The sequence below is a fragment of the Bubalus kerabau genome, chromosome 21 (assembly GCF_029407905.1).
Source record: "Bubalus kerabau isolate K-KA32 ecotype Philippines breed swamp buffalo chromosome 21, PCC_UOA_SB_1v2, whole genome shotgun sequence".
NCBI classification, from domain to species: domain Eukaryota; kingdom Metazoa; phylum Chordata; class Mammalia; order Artiodactyla; family Bovidae; genus Bubalus; species Bubalus kerabau.
This window is the reverse complement of record NC_073644.1, coordinates 2997737-3014900: the sequence shown is the minus strand read 5'-3', so window position 1 is coordinate 3014900 and position 17164 is coordinate 2997737. Positions and strand designations below refer to the sequence as shown.

The following is a 17164-nucleotide window of genomic DNA, read 5'->3' as shown; positions in this document are numbered from 1 at the left end:
GCGTGCATGCTCAGTCTTGTCTGACTCTTTGCAACCCCATGGACTGTAGCCTGCCAGGCTCCTCCTTTCCATGGAATTTTCCAGGCAAGAATACTGCAGTGGGTTGCCATGTCCTACTCCAGGTGATCTTTCAGACCCAGGGATCGAACCCGAGTCTACTGCATCTCCTGCCTTGGCAGGCAGAGTCTACCACTCTGCCACTGGGGGAATCATCGTGGCTGTTCAGGCTGCAGACTGCAGGTGGCTAAGGCCCCCTCCCTCCACTGCGCCAGTTTGCCACCCCACCCCCCACCACCCACCACACCCCTACATGAGGCAAGGTGATTGTGAAAATGAAATACTAGCTATGGGGCCTGAGAGGAGAGGAACTGGGTTTTGAGGAAATTCATTTAGGGGACATAAAGAAAGTAAGGAGTAAATAAAATCTGACAATAAAATGGATAATGAAGGACCTACTGTACAGCACAGGGAACTCTGCTTAATGTTATGTGGAGGCTGGATGGGAGAGGGGTTTGGGGGAGAATGGACACATGAATACGTATGTCCGAGTCCCTTTGCTGTCCACCTGAAGCCATCACAACATTGTGAATTGGCTGTGCTCCAGTGTAAAACAGAAAGCTGAAAATGAAACAGAAATGACAAGTGCAGCTGTGGAGAGAGTGTGGTAGACACGGCCCAGGTGTGATTAAAGTGGAGAAAATTGCAGATTCATTAGATAGAAAGTTCTTGCATCATTTAGACAGGTTTATCTAGGAAGATTCAGGAGGAACTAGAGAAACAGGGGAGCAGGAAAAACTTAGGGGAGCGCCTTACAGAGCCAGGATGAGAAGGACAGATCACCAGCGCCCAGGGAGGACCTGAGGCCTGAACACTGGTGTGCACCCTGCTCCTCAAAGTGGGAAGAGGCATGTGATGCTAGGGGAGGTTAAAGCTTTGTGAGATGGGGCAGTTAGAAGACAAACAGCGTGGGTGTGAAGGACAAAGAACATTCCTTTGAATATCCCCAAACTTTTTGGCACCAGGGACCAGTTTTTTTTTTTTTTAATTTTTAAACTTTAACAAATTGTTAGTTTTGCCAAATATCAAAATGAATCCGCCACAGGTATACATGTGCTCCCCATCCTGAACCCTCCTCCCTATCATCCCTCTGGGTCGTCCCAGTGCACTAGCCCCAAGCATCCAGTATCATGCATTGAACCTGGACTTGCAACTCGTTTCATACATGATATTTTCATGTTTCAATGCCATTCTCCCAAATCTTCCCACCCTCTCCCTCTCCCACAGAGAAAGATGGTAACAATAACCCTGTGTACCAGACAGCAAAAGAGACACTGATGTATAGAACAGTCTCAGGGACCAGTTTTATGAAAGGGGATTTTCCCCATGAATTGGAGAAGGGGGGATCGTTTCAGTATGATTCAAGTGCATTACATTTATTGTGTACTTTATTTCTATTATTATTACATCAGCTCCACCTCAGATCATCAGATTAGATCCCAGAGGTTGGGGACCCCTTTCTCAGCTCTCTCTCCAGGGCATGGCTATCAGGTCACTGAGGCATCTTCTCTGTTTGCCTGTCATTACTTAGAGCCTTCAAATAAGAGAATTATCCCCCCAAACAGAAACATTCTCAAAGAAACAGTTTCAAATCTGTGTATATTTCTGTGAATGGGTGATGTTTTCTACTATTATTAGGTTTGAGTTTCAAGGGTACCTGATTCCCCTTTGAATTCTAGCACTGCCTCATCATAGCTGCTTCATTGAACCACCTTTTGGTGTGAATCATTGATAGAAGCTAGCCTTCCCATGTGGCTCAGTGGTAAAGAATCCACCTGCCAATACTGGAGACACGGGTTTGATCCCTGGGTCACGAAGATTCCCCTGGGAGAGGAAATGACAACCCATTCCAATATTCTTGCCTGGGAAAATCCTATGGACAGAGGAGCCTTGTAGGCTACAGTCTGTGGGGTCCCAAAGAGTTGGACATGACTGAATGAATGTCTGTTTGATTACTAACGTTTTATCATTTTGAAGATGATTTATTAAAATTATGTAAACATCAAGGTATGTTCATTCCCATTAGTTTTTTGTTGTGGTGGTTGTTTGTTTGTTTTGCTTTTTGGCCACACCATGTGACATGTGGGATCTTAATTCCCTGACCAGGGATTGAACCTGTGACCCCCTGCATTGGAAGCTCAGAATCTTAACCACTGGACCATTAAAGAAATCCCATCATTAGTTATTATAATAAAATTCCAGACAGAACAAAGCCTTGAAAAAATACAAGCACTACAGAACAGCCAGGTGCCACCTTAAACTTCAGAGATTTTCCCATGTTGAGTAAAGACGCGAAAAAAATAATTGTTTGAAATCTTAACAGCTGGCCCCATGATTCCTTTTTGGGAAGAGGAAGGAGGGAGCTGTCTCCTTGGGGGAAAGCCACTGAGGAGCAAATGCTACAGGCACCTGGACTCCAGGGGAGGGAAAACCTGCCACTAATGCAAAACTAATGCAACAAAACTACTTATTTCCTGATTCTGAATCTATTCTTTATATTATAAATAGTATAATAATAAAAACATAGCACAGGGAACACTGTGGATGTATAGATAATACAAATGTGCTGGTAATTCTTCCTTTGTCAGCCTAGCTCTTTTAGACTTATTCTCTTTTTTTCTCAACTTGGTTTTGTCCATTTGGAGTTTATTCTTTAGATTCCATCAATATAGGTACTTTGATGTCTAGTTTCCATCAGAGTTTGGCCAATGGGAGAAACCAGATGTATAAAACAAGTGAGAGGAATGGAAAAAAAAAATTCCCTCTAATTGTCTCCCAGTTTCATAGGGAAGTGCTAGGGTGGCTGCATCTTTGCAAGGAAAATTTCGGCTGAGGCTTGTGTTGAGAAGGTAGCAGGGGACATTCTTCCTGGATCTAGGTTCACTGGACTCGTGACCTTAGCCCTGGTGTTCGCTGTTTCAGGACGGGGATGAAACTGCTTTCTGAACTTACCCTCCAGGCACTTCAACTTCTTGGATTGACTTCAACACTGCCTGTGTTCTCTTTATTAAATTCTTTCCATCAAATCCTCTTCAGTTAAACCATCTGAATAAAATTCTGTTTTGTGTCATGTCCCTGACTTGGAACAGAGTTCACAAGATAGTTAATAAATGTTGCAGTGGAAGACACATTTCTGGCTTTATCATTGCTGGGTACTACAGAGGCCACTGAATCACCATAATGGATCACTGGCAGACTCACACAGGAGGCAGAGATTAGCGTTACTAGCATTATTGTGATTAAATTGGATTCCGAATGTGGCTTAGCCATGCTTTTCTGCCACTTTCTTGAGAACTGGAATCACCCAGACATAGCAGAGCAGTGAGATAACTCTTGTTCCTTCCTCCCCTTTCCAGAGCCATGACCAAGCACCATGTCTGATTGAGGAGACACATGGATATCAATCACACGAAGGGCATTTTGTATTGATGGTGAGGTACCTGTAATGATATTTTTCATAATGTTATCAATCTCCATTTACCTTACCAGGATAAGTTCATGGGAGTCTATGGAGAAGATCTGAAGTGTCCTTCAAAATAACCACTGCTTTTACACTTGCTTCCATTTATCTTTGACTCCAACTAAAGATACTGTACCACCGTACGCTATACAGTACAGTACAGCAGTATGGCATTATGCTACTGAAATAAAACAGATAGAGAAAAAAAACAAATGACAAATATTGTATGATATGACATATATGTGGATTGTAAAAAAATACAACAGACTTGTGAATTAAACAAAAAAGAAGCAACTCACAGATACAGAGGCAAAACTAGAGGTTACCAATGGGGAGAGGGAATTAGGAGAATGCAGTATTGTGTTGTGGGGGAGGGAGGAGTTATTATGGGAATATAAGAAGTCATGTGTATGAAACTTGAAAATTTTAAAGTACTACAGAATTTTAAGAAACATTCACTCAATAAAAAATATAATAGAATTAATATGATATCCATGGAATTCTCCAGGCAAAAATACTGTAGTGTGTTGCCTTTTCCTTCTCCCTTTACATATGCATATGTGTGTGTGTGTGTGTGTGTAAAAATGCTATATGTGATCATCCTTTGGAGCTTGTAGGTATGTGTGTATGCATACATTTCATACAAAGCACTGCAAAAAATCATAAATGAGATGCTCCCTCAAACACAATAATTTCACTTCATTGAGAGCGTGATTCATCTCTACCTATAAGTTTCCTACAAAGATATCATAATCTTCACTGGAGAACAGGAGTTGGCCCTGAGTTACAGATGCTATTAAAGAGGTGTTTGGGAGGAAATACTCTGAAAACAGTGTATAACAGCATCATGATGGTTTAGAAAATTTTTCAAGCTCTTTAACACACAAGAAACCCAAAAGAAAGAATAAGTGATGATTACAGGAACAGAGAAAAATGGAAAGATAAAGATCAAGACATGGAAATTTGAAATGCATAAAGATGTGGCAGGAAACTGAAATAGAGAAGTTCATTTGCAGAATTCATTTATTACATGCACTTGATGATTGCTTGTGGGAGAAAAAATGGCCTTGACTCACAAGCTCAGTGACTTGTGTGAGATCTAGACATATCCCAAATGAAGCAGAATAGAAGTACTGATAAGTGGAGAGAAGAAAATGTGTAGTCAGTAGTCAGAGAATGTGTTTACAGAGAAAGAAAAATCACAGTTGACTTGGCTGCCTGGTCGGACTAGAGTGAAGATGAGTATCTTCTGAACAAAGTACTTATGCATTTACTAGTGCACAGCCAAGAAGAGCCTCTTCTGATGGTGGAGTATCTCAAGGGCTGTAGAAGGCTACAAACTGTTAAACCTGGAACTAGGACATTGTATGGTCTTCTCTGGTGGTTCAGATGGTAAAGAATCTGCTTGCAATACAGGAGACCCATGTTCAATTCCTGAGTTGGAAAGATCCCTGGGAGAAGGGAATGGCAACCCTCTCCAGTGTTCTTACCTGGAGAATCCCCATGTACAGAGTAGCCTCGTGGGCTACACTATAGACAGAATCCAGTACAAAAGAAAATGTACTCATTGTTCAAAAACTATCAAGCATATGAAGACAATGAGAGCAGAGCATAACAACTAATTTAAGGAGCTTCTGACGACAAAAACCTGTCAACTGCGCGAGTTGTATGTGCCTGAATCCTGCCATTCCTGCAACACAGAGGTCAGGAGAGCTGCCAATGTAGGGTATGGAAGGGAAATGAGCGCTTCCTAAACCCCACAAAAAATGGAAAGGATTAAGGAGAGATAAGCTCCAAAGCAAGGGTTAGTGCTTGTGCAGGGTGTGTGCTCAGTTGTTTTGTTGGGTCTGGCTCTTTGTGGCCCCATGGACTGTATCCAATCAGGGTCCTCTGTCCATGGGAGTTTTAGTTGCAAGAATACTGGGGTGCATTGTCATTTCCTCCTCCAGGTGAGTGCTTGTGAGATTGTCTTAAAGGGGAATCTACCTGTCTAGATGAAGTTTGTAGGGCATTCGTTATAAATGAATGAGAAAACAAATTTGTCCAAGAAAAGAGCAGTGAATATAAACTTTTAGCAAGAATTCACTGTAAGAATGGTTCTCAAGCTTACTCTGCTTTTATTTATTTATTTTATTTTTTGTTTCATTTTGTTTTATATCTCATGAAAGACTATGGAAGGGTATTAAAACAATGGATCCTCATTAAAATAAAGCATCTGCACCCAATCTTAGTAAGAAATCAAAATCAATATGCAAGTGGTTGTTAGGTTGTACGCCTCTAATGATAAGATCTCTGGTACTAGGATCAGGTCCATCCTACACCTGAGAACATGTCCTCACATTTGTGTGGGGGAGCAGAATGTTTGCCTTTCTTTATTCTTGTGCAGTAGTGACAGCTCTGTCATACAGTGTTCAAAGAGATCAGTAGAAATGTCACTAACTATGTTGTCCAGGAACTTAGTTGAATTTGACACTGATACTGAAAACAGAAAGGATTGCATGTACTTATTTTGAGCAAACAAAGTGCAAATTTTGGGCATCAGATTGAGACTTTACTAAAATTTCCTTTCAACTGAAAATAGAAATTAGAAGCACAAAGTTTTACTTCGGCTTGCATGTACACTTGCTTTCTTTACCCCTGCTTAAGATAGTTCATTAACCCTCTCTAAGCTGGGAGATATAACCACATTTCTAGCAGGATATGGGAGTTGGGGACCCATTCTTAAAGCAAATCTCAGAAGGAATTAGGAGCACTAGCCATTTACTGCAACCCCTGGATCAGAAAGCACATGGTACTCCTCAGGCTTATTCTCCATAATTTCAAATCACTATTTGCCCTAAGAGAGGTATTCAGTCACTCAAAAAATATCAACTTGAAATTTTGATGAGTGTTTGATTTGCTATATTTTCCTTTTCTTTTAAACTGAAACTGCTTCCTCTCCAAAATCAAGAGCTCGTATCTTATCCTTCCTGATATACATGGATGTCTTGGGCAGGTCAGGCATGAATAGGGCTTTGAAACAGACTAGTGGATTGACAAACACCTTTTCTGTAGGTAATTTCACTGATGCCTCAAAACAACCTGAAGAGGAAATGACTTACTCTTGAAGTTTCAGCTAAACAGATAAAGGTTCCTCTAAAGGAACAGTCAGTCTCTAACTCACCTGTGCTATGTGGCTAGTATGTGTCAGGGTAGGATTTGAACTCCTGACTTCACAAACCCAGTTGACTGCTTTTTCAGCCTAGGTCATTTCCCTACCTTAACCTGAAGACATAGTTTGTCCTTTCTTCCCTCATTATTTTTTTAACATGTTCCCTTATCTTTCCCTGTGTCAGTGCTTTCCTGGTTCTCATTGGGTTTAGGTTGGTCATGGCACTAACTGAAAGGTGCAAATTGAAAATTTTTAAAAGACACTTTCTGTGCCTCCACAGAGATTGACTTCCATCCTCCACACTGTCTTAACTCTCTGCTGCATCCTTGGCTGAAACACTCTGTTTTCATTACTTATTAATATTGCTATGGTCCCAACCAGATTTCAAACCCTTTTGAGCAGAGATGCGATTTCCACAGCTATCCTTGGAGATAACAGTTGAGAACAAATATCTGCTAAATAATTCAAGAGTAGGCAATCTGTATTTAATTCAATGACTGTACAATAATTCTTATTTTTCCCCTCAGGTCAATCTGTATTTAATTGAACACATAATCTCACCTGTCAAAACTGAAAGTTTACAGGGAGAGGATGTGGGATGTGTAACTAACTCATTTAAAAACCATAGGAAGAAAACAGAATGGGAGTCATTATTTATAGGTAGCATTAACATTATTTATATGTAACTTTGAGTACATCCTATGTGCCAGCATTAGACTTAGTATTACACAACCATTAGTTCAGTTAATCCTCACAAGCACTGTGGGTGCTTAGTATTAGTACCTTCATTTTACAGATGGGAAACTGAAGCAAGTAGAGATTAATAAGCTTTCCCTGGAACCTACAGTTAATAAACTGTGAGGCTGGGATCCAACAGACTATTAGACAGTATTTTATAACATATTGCTTAGGGAAGAAATGCAACAAATTCACCCAATGCTACACATTCGCTGGGTAAAATGGCATTTGCTTACCCATTAATCCATTCATTCATCCATGCATATAGTTAACAAGGGGGTTTCCCTGGTGGCTCAGAGGATAAAGCATCTGCCTGCAATGCAGGAGACCCGGGTTCGATCCCTGGGTTGGGAAGATCCCCTGGAGAAGGAAATGGCAACCCATTCCAGTATTCTTGCCTGGAGAATCCCATGGACATAAGAGCCTGGTAGGCTACAGTTTATGGGGTCGCAGAGTCAGACACGACTGAGCGGTCAATGGTATAGTTAACAAATATTCAGAGAAAATTATCTGTTTGCCACTGTATCGTCAATGAAGAAAGTGTCAGAAAAAGACAGATGATTTTTGTCCTTCAAATGCTTCTGTTTCATGGTGGGAGTGAAGAGGCATTGAAGTTGCACAGTCAGAATTATATATTTAAGAATGAGTGAAAATCATGTTGGAAACTGGAAGGGAGTAGATCTTGCACTGCTCAAAGAACTGTAATGCATAGGGCATAGTGATATTTTATTAACTCAAATGACATATATTCAGAACATCTACATTCTAGGTTTGGGGATAAAGTCTGACTTTAAATAAGTGATCAAAGTTAGACATGGTTTATTGACCTGGTCCTCACGAAGTTGAGAATATTGATGATAATATATGAGTCAATCACACTGATAATATTAAAATGGCAGTTGCAAAATTTATCTGAATTAAAGTTATATGATATTATGAGAATATATCCTAAGAGAATATGACTTTAAGAAATCAGCCACGGAGGCACTGAAAATACTAAAGGGTAGATACAACTAAATCCCAACTGACATTAAACTGAAAATTGATAATTAAAAAGATAATACATTACCCATAGAAAAATACCAAATAATCTGGTAGAGTGTCAGTCTGTATAAACAAGATAAAAGAAGACAGAAAATAAAATACTTTAAGTCCTCTAGGCAAGTAACTGTCTTTCTACATTCATATCCAAATGAATTCTCCTTTGAGAATGGACAAGTGATATTCTCAGATAAGTGGAAAGAGAGACACTCTACTGACAGATGTGATTAAGGATTTACATCACACTAAAGAAAACTAAGCCATAAACAAAGAGCAAGAGCAAGAAAATTGTGAGAGAAACATTGATAAATGTCACTAAAGTTAAAAGAACATGGACATGGAGTCAAAATTTCATATAATTATAATTTTAGTCATAAAATATAAATAACATTTAAACTTCATTATTGAAAATTTGTTATTAAAGATATATTCTCAACCTTCAAATGATAGTTTATAAGTAAGAAGCAGGATTTATTCATAATTAAAATATTCTAAGTTCCTTTTATTATTTAAAATCAAAGTAGATGCATTGAATAATGAAGACTAAGTTAAGACAAGTATGCATATACAGTTTAAGGGAATTTATTAAAAGTGGTAATAGAACGTGTCATATTCAAACATGGAGTAAAAAGAAAACAAACTTAAAATATGATTTAATTCACAGTAAGTAAAGGGAAAAACACATAAAGTAGTTTGTGAACAGCATAAGTTAATTATTAGAAAATATTCAAAAGTGCCAATATTCACAATAAAATAGAGAACACAGTAATTAAAAGGACTCACGACTTGAAAATCAAAGTCAAAATATACATAATAGCCATAACCAAAAGCAGTCTGTACCTTTTTGAGTAACATGGATAGAATAATCTCTCCTTTATTAATTTTATACAGCAATAACAATGTTATTTGGTCTTGTGTTTTAATTTATATGTAGTATTATTTTAATACACTGAGTCACAGCTAACAATTTAAAAACATTGTTCCAAGTCTTATTCGTGAATTACACAAGTTAAGAATGGTCAATAGACAAAAATGATTTGTTAGAGTGCTCACTACTTGATCAGAGACTATGTATATGTTACATACCTGTGACCAAAACGTCTATTCTATTTGACAAAAATTTCTCTTGAATCACTCTCCTTATTGCTTTTTTAACATCTTTGTTCCGAAGGCTGTAGATCAAAGGGTTTAGCATAGGACTCATGAAAATATAAAAAACAGCTACAAGTTTTCCCTGTTCTACAGAAGTCTCAGAAGGGGGCCTCAGATACATGCAGAACAGTGTCCCATAAAAGACAGTGACAGCTGTCAGGTGAGACCCACAGGTGGAGAAGGCCTTGTGCCTCCCTTCTGCAGAGCGAATATGCAGAATGGCTCTAAAGATGAAAATGTAGGAGATGAGGATGACGGTGAGAGAACACGTGAGGTTGGAACCAGCAACTACAAACATGGCAGTCTCTGTGACATAAGTATCTGAACAGGCCAGGACTAGGAGAAGTGGGTCCGCACAGTAAAAGTGGTTGATTTCATTGGGTCCACAGAAGGAGAGATGAAGCATCAGGATGGTCTGGGCAAGACCATTTGCAAAGTCGTAAGAATAAGGAGCAGCAACAAGAGAAAGGCAGACACCTCGGGACATCTTGCTGCCATATAACAATGCTTTGCAGATGGCCACGTAGCAATCGTAAGCCATCACTGTGAGCATATAATAATCTGCAATCACCAAGGCAATGAAAAAGTGGAACTGTATAAAGCAGCCAAGGAAGGAAATGGTTTTCCTCTTGCATAGGAAATGAACCAGCATCTGAGGAGTGACAGTGGTGGCATAACAGAGATCTACAAAGGAGAGGTGGCTGAGGAAGAAGTACATTGGAGTCTGAAGCTTTGAGTCAGTTCTGATTAACAAAATCATGCTTACATTGCCTATGACTGTGATCAGGTAGATGACTAGGAAGACCACAAAAAGGACAGGCTGCAAGTCAGCTCAATCTGTCAGTCCCAGGAGGATAAACTCGGTCACCTCTTTATAGTTTTCCTTTAACATTGTGTTTGCTCAGCTTCCAATGAGATCTAACATAAAGGAAATAAAAATGAATTTATCTTTCATTGTTTTTCCATTGTTCACATCATTTCATCAGATGCCTACTCCTCTCAAACTTGTAAATACTTATGGCATAAAGAAATAATTCAAGGGACATCCTTGGTAATCCTGTGGTTAAAATTTCACCTTCCAATGCAGGGGATAAGTTTGATCCCCAGTTAGGGATCTAAGATAGCACATGCCTCTTGGCAAATATTATAGGAAATTCAGTAAAGTCTTCAGAAATGGTCCACATAAAAACTTTTTTGAAAAGCAGAAATCACTTAGTAATATGCATTAATGTTTTCAATATTTAACTTTAAAAGTAGAGTTCCTTTCAGCTTCACTGGTGGCTCAAGTTGTTCAAGAATCTGCCTGCAATGTGGAAGATACAGGTTTGATCCCTGCTTGGGTAAGAGCCCATGAAAAAGGAAATGGGAACCCACTGTAGTAACCTTGCCTGGAGAATTCCATGCACAGAGGATCCTGGTGGGCTACAGTCCATCGGGTCGTAAATGCTTGCTTGGACATGACTGAGTGACTAACAACAAAAGGAAGGAGAGGTCATTTGCATAAAAAGAGTCATATTTTCAAATGTGTTTTTACATTTCTTTTCATAATTGAAGCTTTTATCTTTCTTAAAAATCATTATCATTAATTGGTCACTTTCAATTCCTTTAATCATTACAATTCTTTGAAATTATAATCCTTTGTTTTCAGTATAATTTTTATGTGGTACCTAAAACATCAGTAATTGAAATATTTATTCACAGTGGAATGAATTTAGGGTATGGAATAAATAGATCCTTATAGAACCAGTGTCTGTCTATCTGCCACTCTAACCTCAAGGTCATTTTCAACCTAGTCCCTCACCCTGTGTTACATGTTCATTTTATGTACTCCTGCCTACCTCCAGAGGCCCTCATATCAAAAAACCATGCTTAATTTTTTGACATCTCTGGATATATTTAGATTACTATATTACAGAAAATTATTGAGGGCAAAAATTGGTTCATGGGACATAAAAGTAAGTAAGTTATTTTCTATGAAAACAGATAAGCATATAGTATATAAATACTATGTGTATATTTTTATACAAATTAGTGGTATCAACTATTAAAGGAGGGAGTGATTAGGGGAAAATAATGTATCAAAAATTTCATTTTGGGGGAGGAGACAATTACTTAAAAAGATTGACAGACACATCCCCAAACCATAATGATTTTGTTGTAACTCTACCTCATTTTAACTCTTGCAGAGAATAAGAGTAAACTTTATGACAAGAATTCTACTTCCTTAAATCATGTAAAAGATCACACTGATAATAAAATAATCATATTACCTATAAAACTGAGACAGTAGGTAAAGAAATCACAAAGTTCACTTCTCAAATTTTGTGCATGATAAAGGAGACCATGAAGGCCATACTCAAAAAATCTACACTTTCCTTCAATAGCACATAACAAGGTATGTCATTGTTATAAGACTCATTAATAGCTACAAGGTTAGGGATGGACATGGGTCACGTGTAATGCACTTTGTAAATGAACCACTCCTGCTTTCTTACCCATTTGAACTATTTCATTATCTACTTGAGATATTTGAACTTACTAACCAGGGTGATAAAATGCAAGGCAAGTCATTTAAATCTATGAAACCACAATCGTTTGGTTTTTCTAAATTTCTAAGATTAGAGTTATGGTCATAATAAGCAAGCATTCTTTGTTTCTGGTTTGTGTCTTTAAGGTTTGTATTTATTCAATCATCGATCAAGATATTTAACATCTCCATTCAACTTTTACTGCACGGAAATGAGGCAGTGCAAGCAATGAACATTTAAGATCATTTACCTCAGTAGTTTACAGTCATGATCTTTCTTTTCAAAAACAGAACACAATATCCTACATGACTGGGCAAGAAAAACTCAGAAGTGGACAGAAATGGCCTTGGGGACTAATGAGATTTGTGCTTTGACAATCACACATACCTTGAGGCTCTGTCTGTGACCTATGATCTATAGCTTTTTCCAATATGATACCCCTGCATGGTACAGTTATAAATTTTCATACTATGAGAAAAATAGAAGAATTTAAGCCTGCTCAGGTTTTTTTTTTATCTGTATGTTAATGAGGGTTGCACTTTTCACCTAATGAAATCTTGCACTTACCTCTCCATAAGGGAAGTGTTCAAAACAACCAACCTAATACTTACAAATGACTGTTGAATCTGAGTCACATTTTAACATTTCTCAAAGTGAATTGTGTCTTATATTTGATGTGTGTGTTTATGATACCCCTTTTAGGGGGAAACCTATCACCTTCACCAGGTGAAAGTTAGTGGCAATTAGAGAGGCAGTATAGAAGAAACTGGGCTTCCCTGTGGCTCAGTTGGTAAAGAATCTGCCTGCAATGTAGGAGACACAGGTTGAATCCCTGGATTGAGAAGATCCTCTGGAGGGAATGGCTACCCACTCCAGTATTCTTCCCTGGAGGATCCCATGGACAGAGAAGCCTGGTGAGTTATAGTCCATGGGGTACCAAGTAGTTGTACATGACTGAGTGACTTTCCCATTTTTTTTCACTTTTATACCAGAAGGAACTCAATAAGTAGTAATTACTTAGGTGATAATCTTTATAGCACTACTTCTTTTACCCACGTTATAGAGAAAAAGAAGAAAAATAACTATTTAAAAAGAAATTTGCCTGACATAAAATAATAATGATTTCCACACAGTGGAAATTATCAATCATTCTTCATTTTCAGTGAAGAAATTTTGTCCCATTGTATTTATTCTAAATATGTACTGCTCTTTTCAATATAATCCCAGAAAAGTCAATTTTTTTGGGGGGGAGGGGGGCTTCCCTAATAGCTCAGTTGGTAAAGAATACACCTGCAATGTGGGAGACCACAGTTCAATTTCTGGGTCAGGAATATCTGCTGGAGAAGTGATAGGCTACCCATGCCAGTATTCTTGGGCTTCCCTGGTGAATCAGCTGGTAAAGAATCTGCCTGAAATGCAGGAGGCCTGGGTTTAATCCCTGGGTCAGGAAGATCCACTGGAGAATGGAATGGCTACCCATTCCAGTATTCTGACCTGGAGAATTCTATGGACTGTATAGTCCATGGGGTCACAAAGAGTTGGACATGACTGAATGACTTTAACTTCACTTCACTTTTCAATATAAACTCAGAAATTTTATTAAAATTTTTTAAAGAATTGTTTAAAAATTGCTAATGGATGAGAATACATTTCAGACCATAATTTTATTCTAATTGATTAAAATATTTATTTCTAGATTTCACAATGTATTTTAACAATACCTAGCCTTACCTGTGAAAGAAGTGTGATTTCTCAGTGACAGCATGGGCGTCAAGAACCTGAGGAGTTTATACCAGAATTGCCACAGAGGGACAAAATCCCTAGGGCTGAACTCCTTCTCAGAGGAAATCATTTAGATTATAAACAACCACAAGTGTTTTACTGTTTTAATAATCTTAAACCCACTGAGAACATAACTTCTTGTCTCTCCACAATATCATCAGGGAATCAAATCTCCTGGAATGGTGAAGCAAAAGGATTCATTTTTGTTCAAAGCTATGTTTCCATGTCTTGATATTTTGAAACATAACTTGTGGGAAATAGTAAACTCTCCTGTTTACAATATACAAGATAGAAGAGTGCATGATAGAGGGAAACCATTGGATGATCAGACAACATTTGTTGCATTAGAACTACTTATTTCCTGATTCTGAATCTATTCTTTATATTTTAAATACTATAATAATAAATACATAGCACAGGGAACACTGTGGATATATAGATAGTATAAATGTGCTGGTAATTCTTCCTTTGTCAGCCTAGCTCATTTAGAGTTTTTATCTTTTTTTTTAACTTTTTTTTTTTGTCCATTTGGAGTTTATTCTTTAGATTCTATCAGTAGAGCTCCTTTGATGTCTAGTTTCCATCAGAGTTTGGCTAATGGGAGAAACCAGGAGCATAACACAAGTTACAGGAAGGGAGAAAAAAAATCAAATTTCCCTTTAATTGTCTCCCAGTTTCACAGGGAAGTGCTAGGGTGGCTGCATCTTTCCAAGGAAAATTTTGGCTGACGCTTGTGTGCAGAAGGTAGCAGGGGACATTCTTCCTGGATCTACTTTCACTGGACTCCTGACTGTAGCCCTTGCATTTGCTGCTTCAGGACAGGGATGAAACTGCTTTCTGAACTTACCCTCCAGGCACTTCAACTTCTTGGATTGACTTCAACACTGCCTGTGTTCTCTTTATTAAATTCTTTCCATCGAATCCTCTTCAGTTAAACCATCTGAGTAGAATTCTGAGTAGAAATTCTGTCATGTCCCTGACTTAGAACAGAGTTCACAAGATAGTTAATAAATGTTGCAGTGGAAGACACATTTCTGGCTTTATCATTGCTGGATACTACAGAGGCCACTGAATCACCATAATGGATCACTGGCAGACTCACACAGGAGGCAGAGATTAGCATTACTAGCATTATTGTGATTAAATTGGATTCTGAATGTGGCTTAGCCATGCTTTTCTGCCACTTTCTTGAGAACTGGAATCACCCAGACATAGCAGAGCAGTGAGATAACTCTTGTTCCTTCCTCCCCTTTCCAGAGCCATGACCAAGCACCATGTCTGATTGAGGAGACACAAGGATACACATTTTGTATTGATGGTGAGGTACCTGTGATGATATTTTTCACAATGTTATCAATCTCCATTTACCTTTCCAGGATAAGTTCATGGGAGTCTATGGAGAAAATCTGAAGTGTCCTTCAAAATAACCACCTCTTTTACACTTGCTTCCATTCATCTTTGACTCCAAATAAAGATACTGTACCACCATTCTCTATACAGTACAGTACAGCAGTAGGGCATTATGCTACCAAAATATAACAGATAGAGAAAAATACACAACAAATATTGTATGATATCACGTATATGTGGATTGTAAAAAAAATACAACAGACTTGTGAATTAAACAAAAAAGAAGCAACTCACAGATACAGAGGCAAAACTAGAGGTTACCAATGGGGAGAGGGAATTAGGGGAATGCAATATTGTGTTGTGGGGGAGGGAGGGGTTATTATGGGAATATAAGAAGTCATGTGTATGAAACTTGAAAATTTTAAAGTACTACAGAATTTAAAGAATCTTTCACTCAATAAAAAATATAATAGAATTAGTATAATATCCATGGAATTCTCCAGGCAAAAATACTGTAGTGTGTTGCCTTTTCCTTCTCCTTTTACATATGCATATGTGTGTGTGTGTGTGTGTGTGTGTGTAAAAATGCTATATGTGATCATCCTTTGGAGCTTGTAGGTATGTGTGTATGCACACATTTCATGCAAAGCACTGCAAAAATCATAAGTGAGATGCTCTCAAACACAAATATATCACTTCATTGAGAGTGTGAAACATCTCTACCTATGAGTTTCCTACCAAGATATCACAATCTTCACTGGAGAACAGGAGTTGGCACTTACAGGTGCTATGTATTTTCAAGATCTTTAACACACAAGAAACCCAAAAGAAAGAATAAGTGATGATTACCAGAACAGAGAAAAATGGAAAGATAAATATCAAGACATGGAAATATCAAATGCATAAAGATGTGGCAGGAAACTGAAATAGAGAAGTTCATTTGCAGAATTCATTTATTACATGTCACTTGATGATTGCTTGTGGGTGTAAAAATGGCCTTGACTCACAAGCTCAGTTACTTGTGTGAGATCCAGACGTATCCCAACTGAAGCAGAGTAGAAGTACTGATAAGTGGAGAGACAAAAAAATGTCTAGTAAGAGAACGTGTTTACAGAGAAAGAAAAACCACAGTTGATTTGGCTGCCTGTTTGGACTAAAGTGAAGATGAGTATCTTCTGAACAAAGTACTTATGCATTTACTAGTGCACAGCCAAGAAGAGCCTCTTCTGATGGTGGAGTATCTCAAGGACTGTAGAAGGCTACAAACTGTTAAACCTGGAACTAAGACATTATATGGTCTTCTCTGGTGGTTCAGAAGGTAAAGAATCTGCTTGCAATACAGAAGACCCATGTTCAATTCCTGAGTTGGAAAGATCCCTGGGAGAGGGGAATGGCAACCCTCTCCAGTGTTCTTACCTGGAGAATCCCCATGGACAGAGTAGCCTTGTGGGCTACACCATAGACAGAATCCAATACAAAAGAAAATGTACTCATTGTTCAAAAACTATCAAGCATATGAAGACAATGAGAGCAGAGCATAATAACTAATTTAAGGAGCTTCTGAGAACAGAAACCTGTTAACTGCATGAGTTGTATGTGCCTGAATCCTGCCATTCCTGCAGCACAGAGGTCAGGAGAGCTGCCAATGTAGGGTATGGAAAGAAAATGAGCGGTTCCTAAACCCCCCCAAAAATGGAAAGGATTAAGGAGAGATGAGCCCCAAAGCAAGGGTCAGTGCTTGAGCGGTGTGTGTGCTCAGTTGTTCAGTTGGGTCTTTGTGGCCCCATGGACTAGCCAATCAGGGTCCTCTGTCCATGGGAGTTTTAGTTGCAAGAATACTGGGTTGCATTGCCATTTCCTCCTCCAGGTGAGTGCTTGTGAGATTGTCTTAAAGGGGAATCTACC

General features: G+C 38.5%; 1 pseudogene; it reads right to left on the bottom strand.

Annotated features, from left to right (window-relative positions):
- Positions 1 to 9548: 9548 nt before the first annotated feature.
- Positions 9549 to 10491, bottom strand: LOC129636140 (olfactory receptor 1030-like; annotated as a pseudogene).
- Positions 10492 to 17164: the final 6673 nt, after the last annotated feature.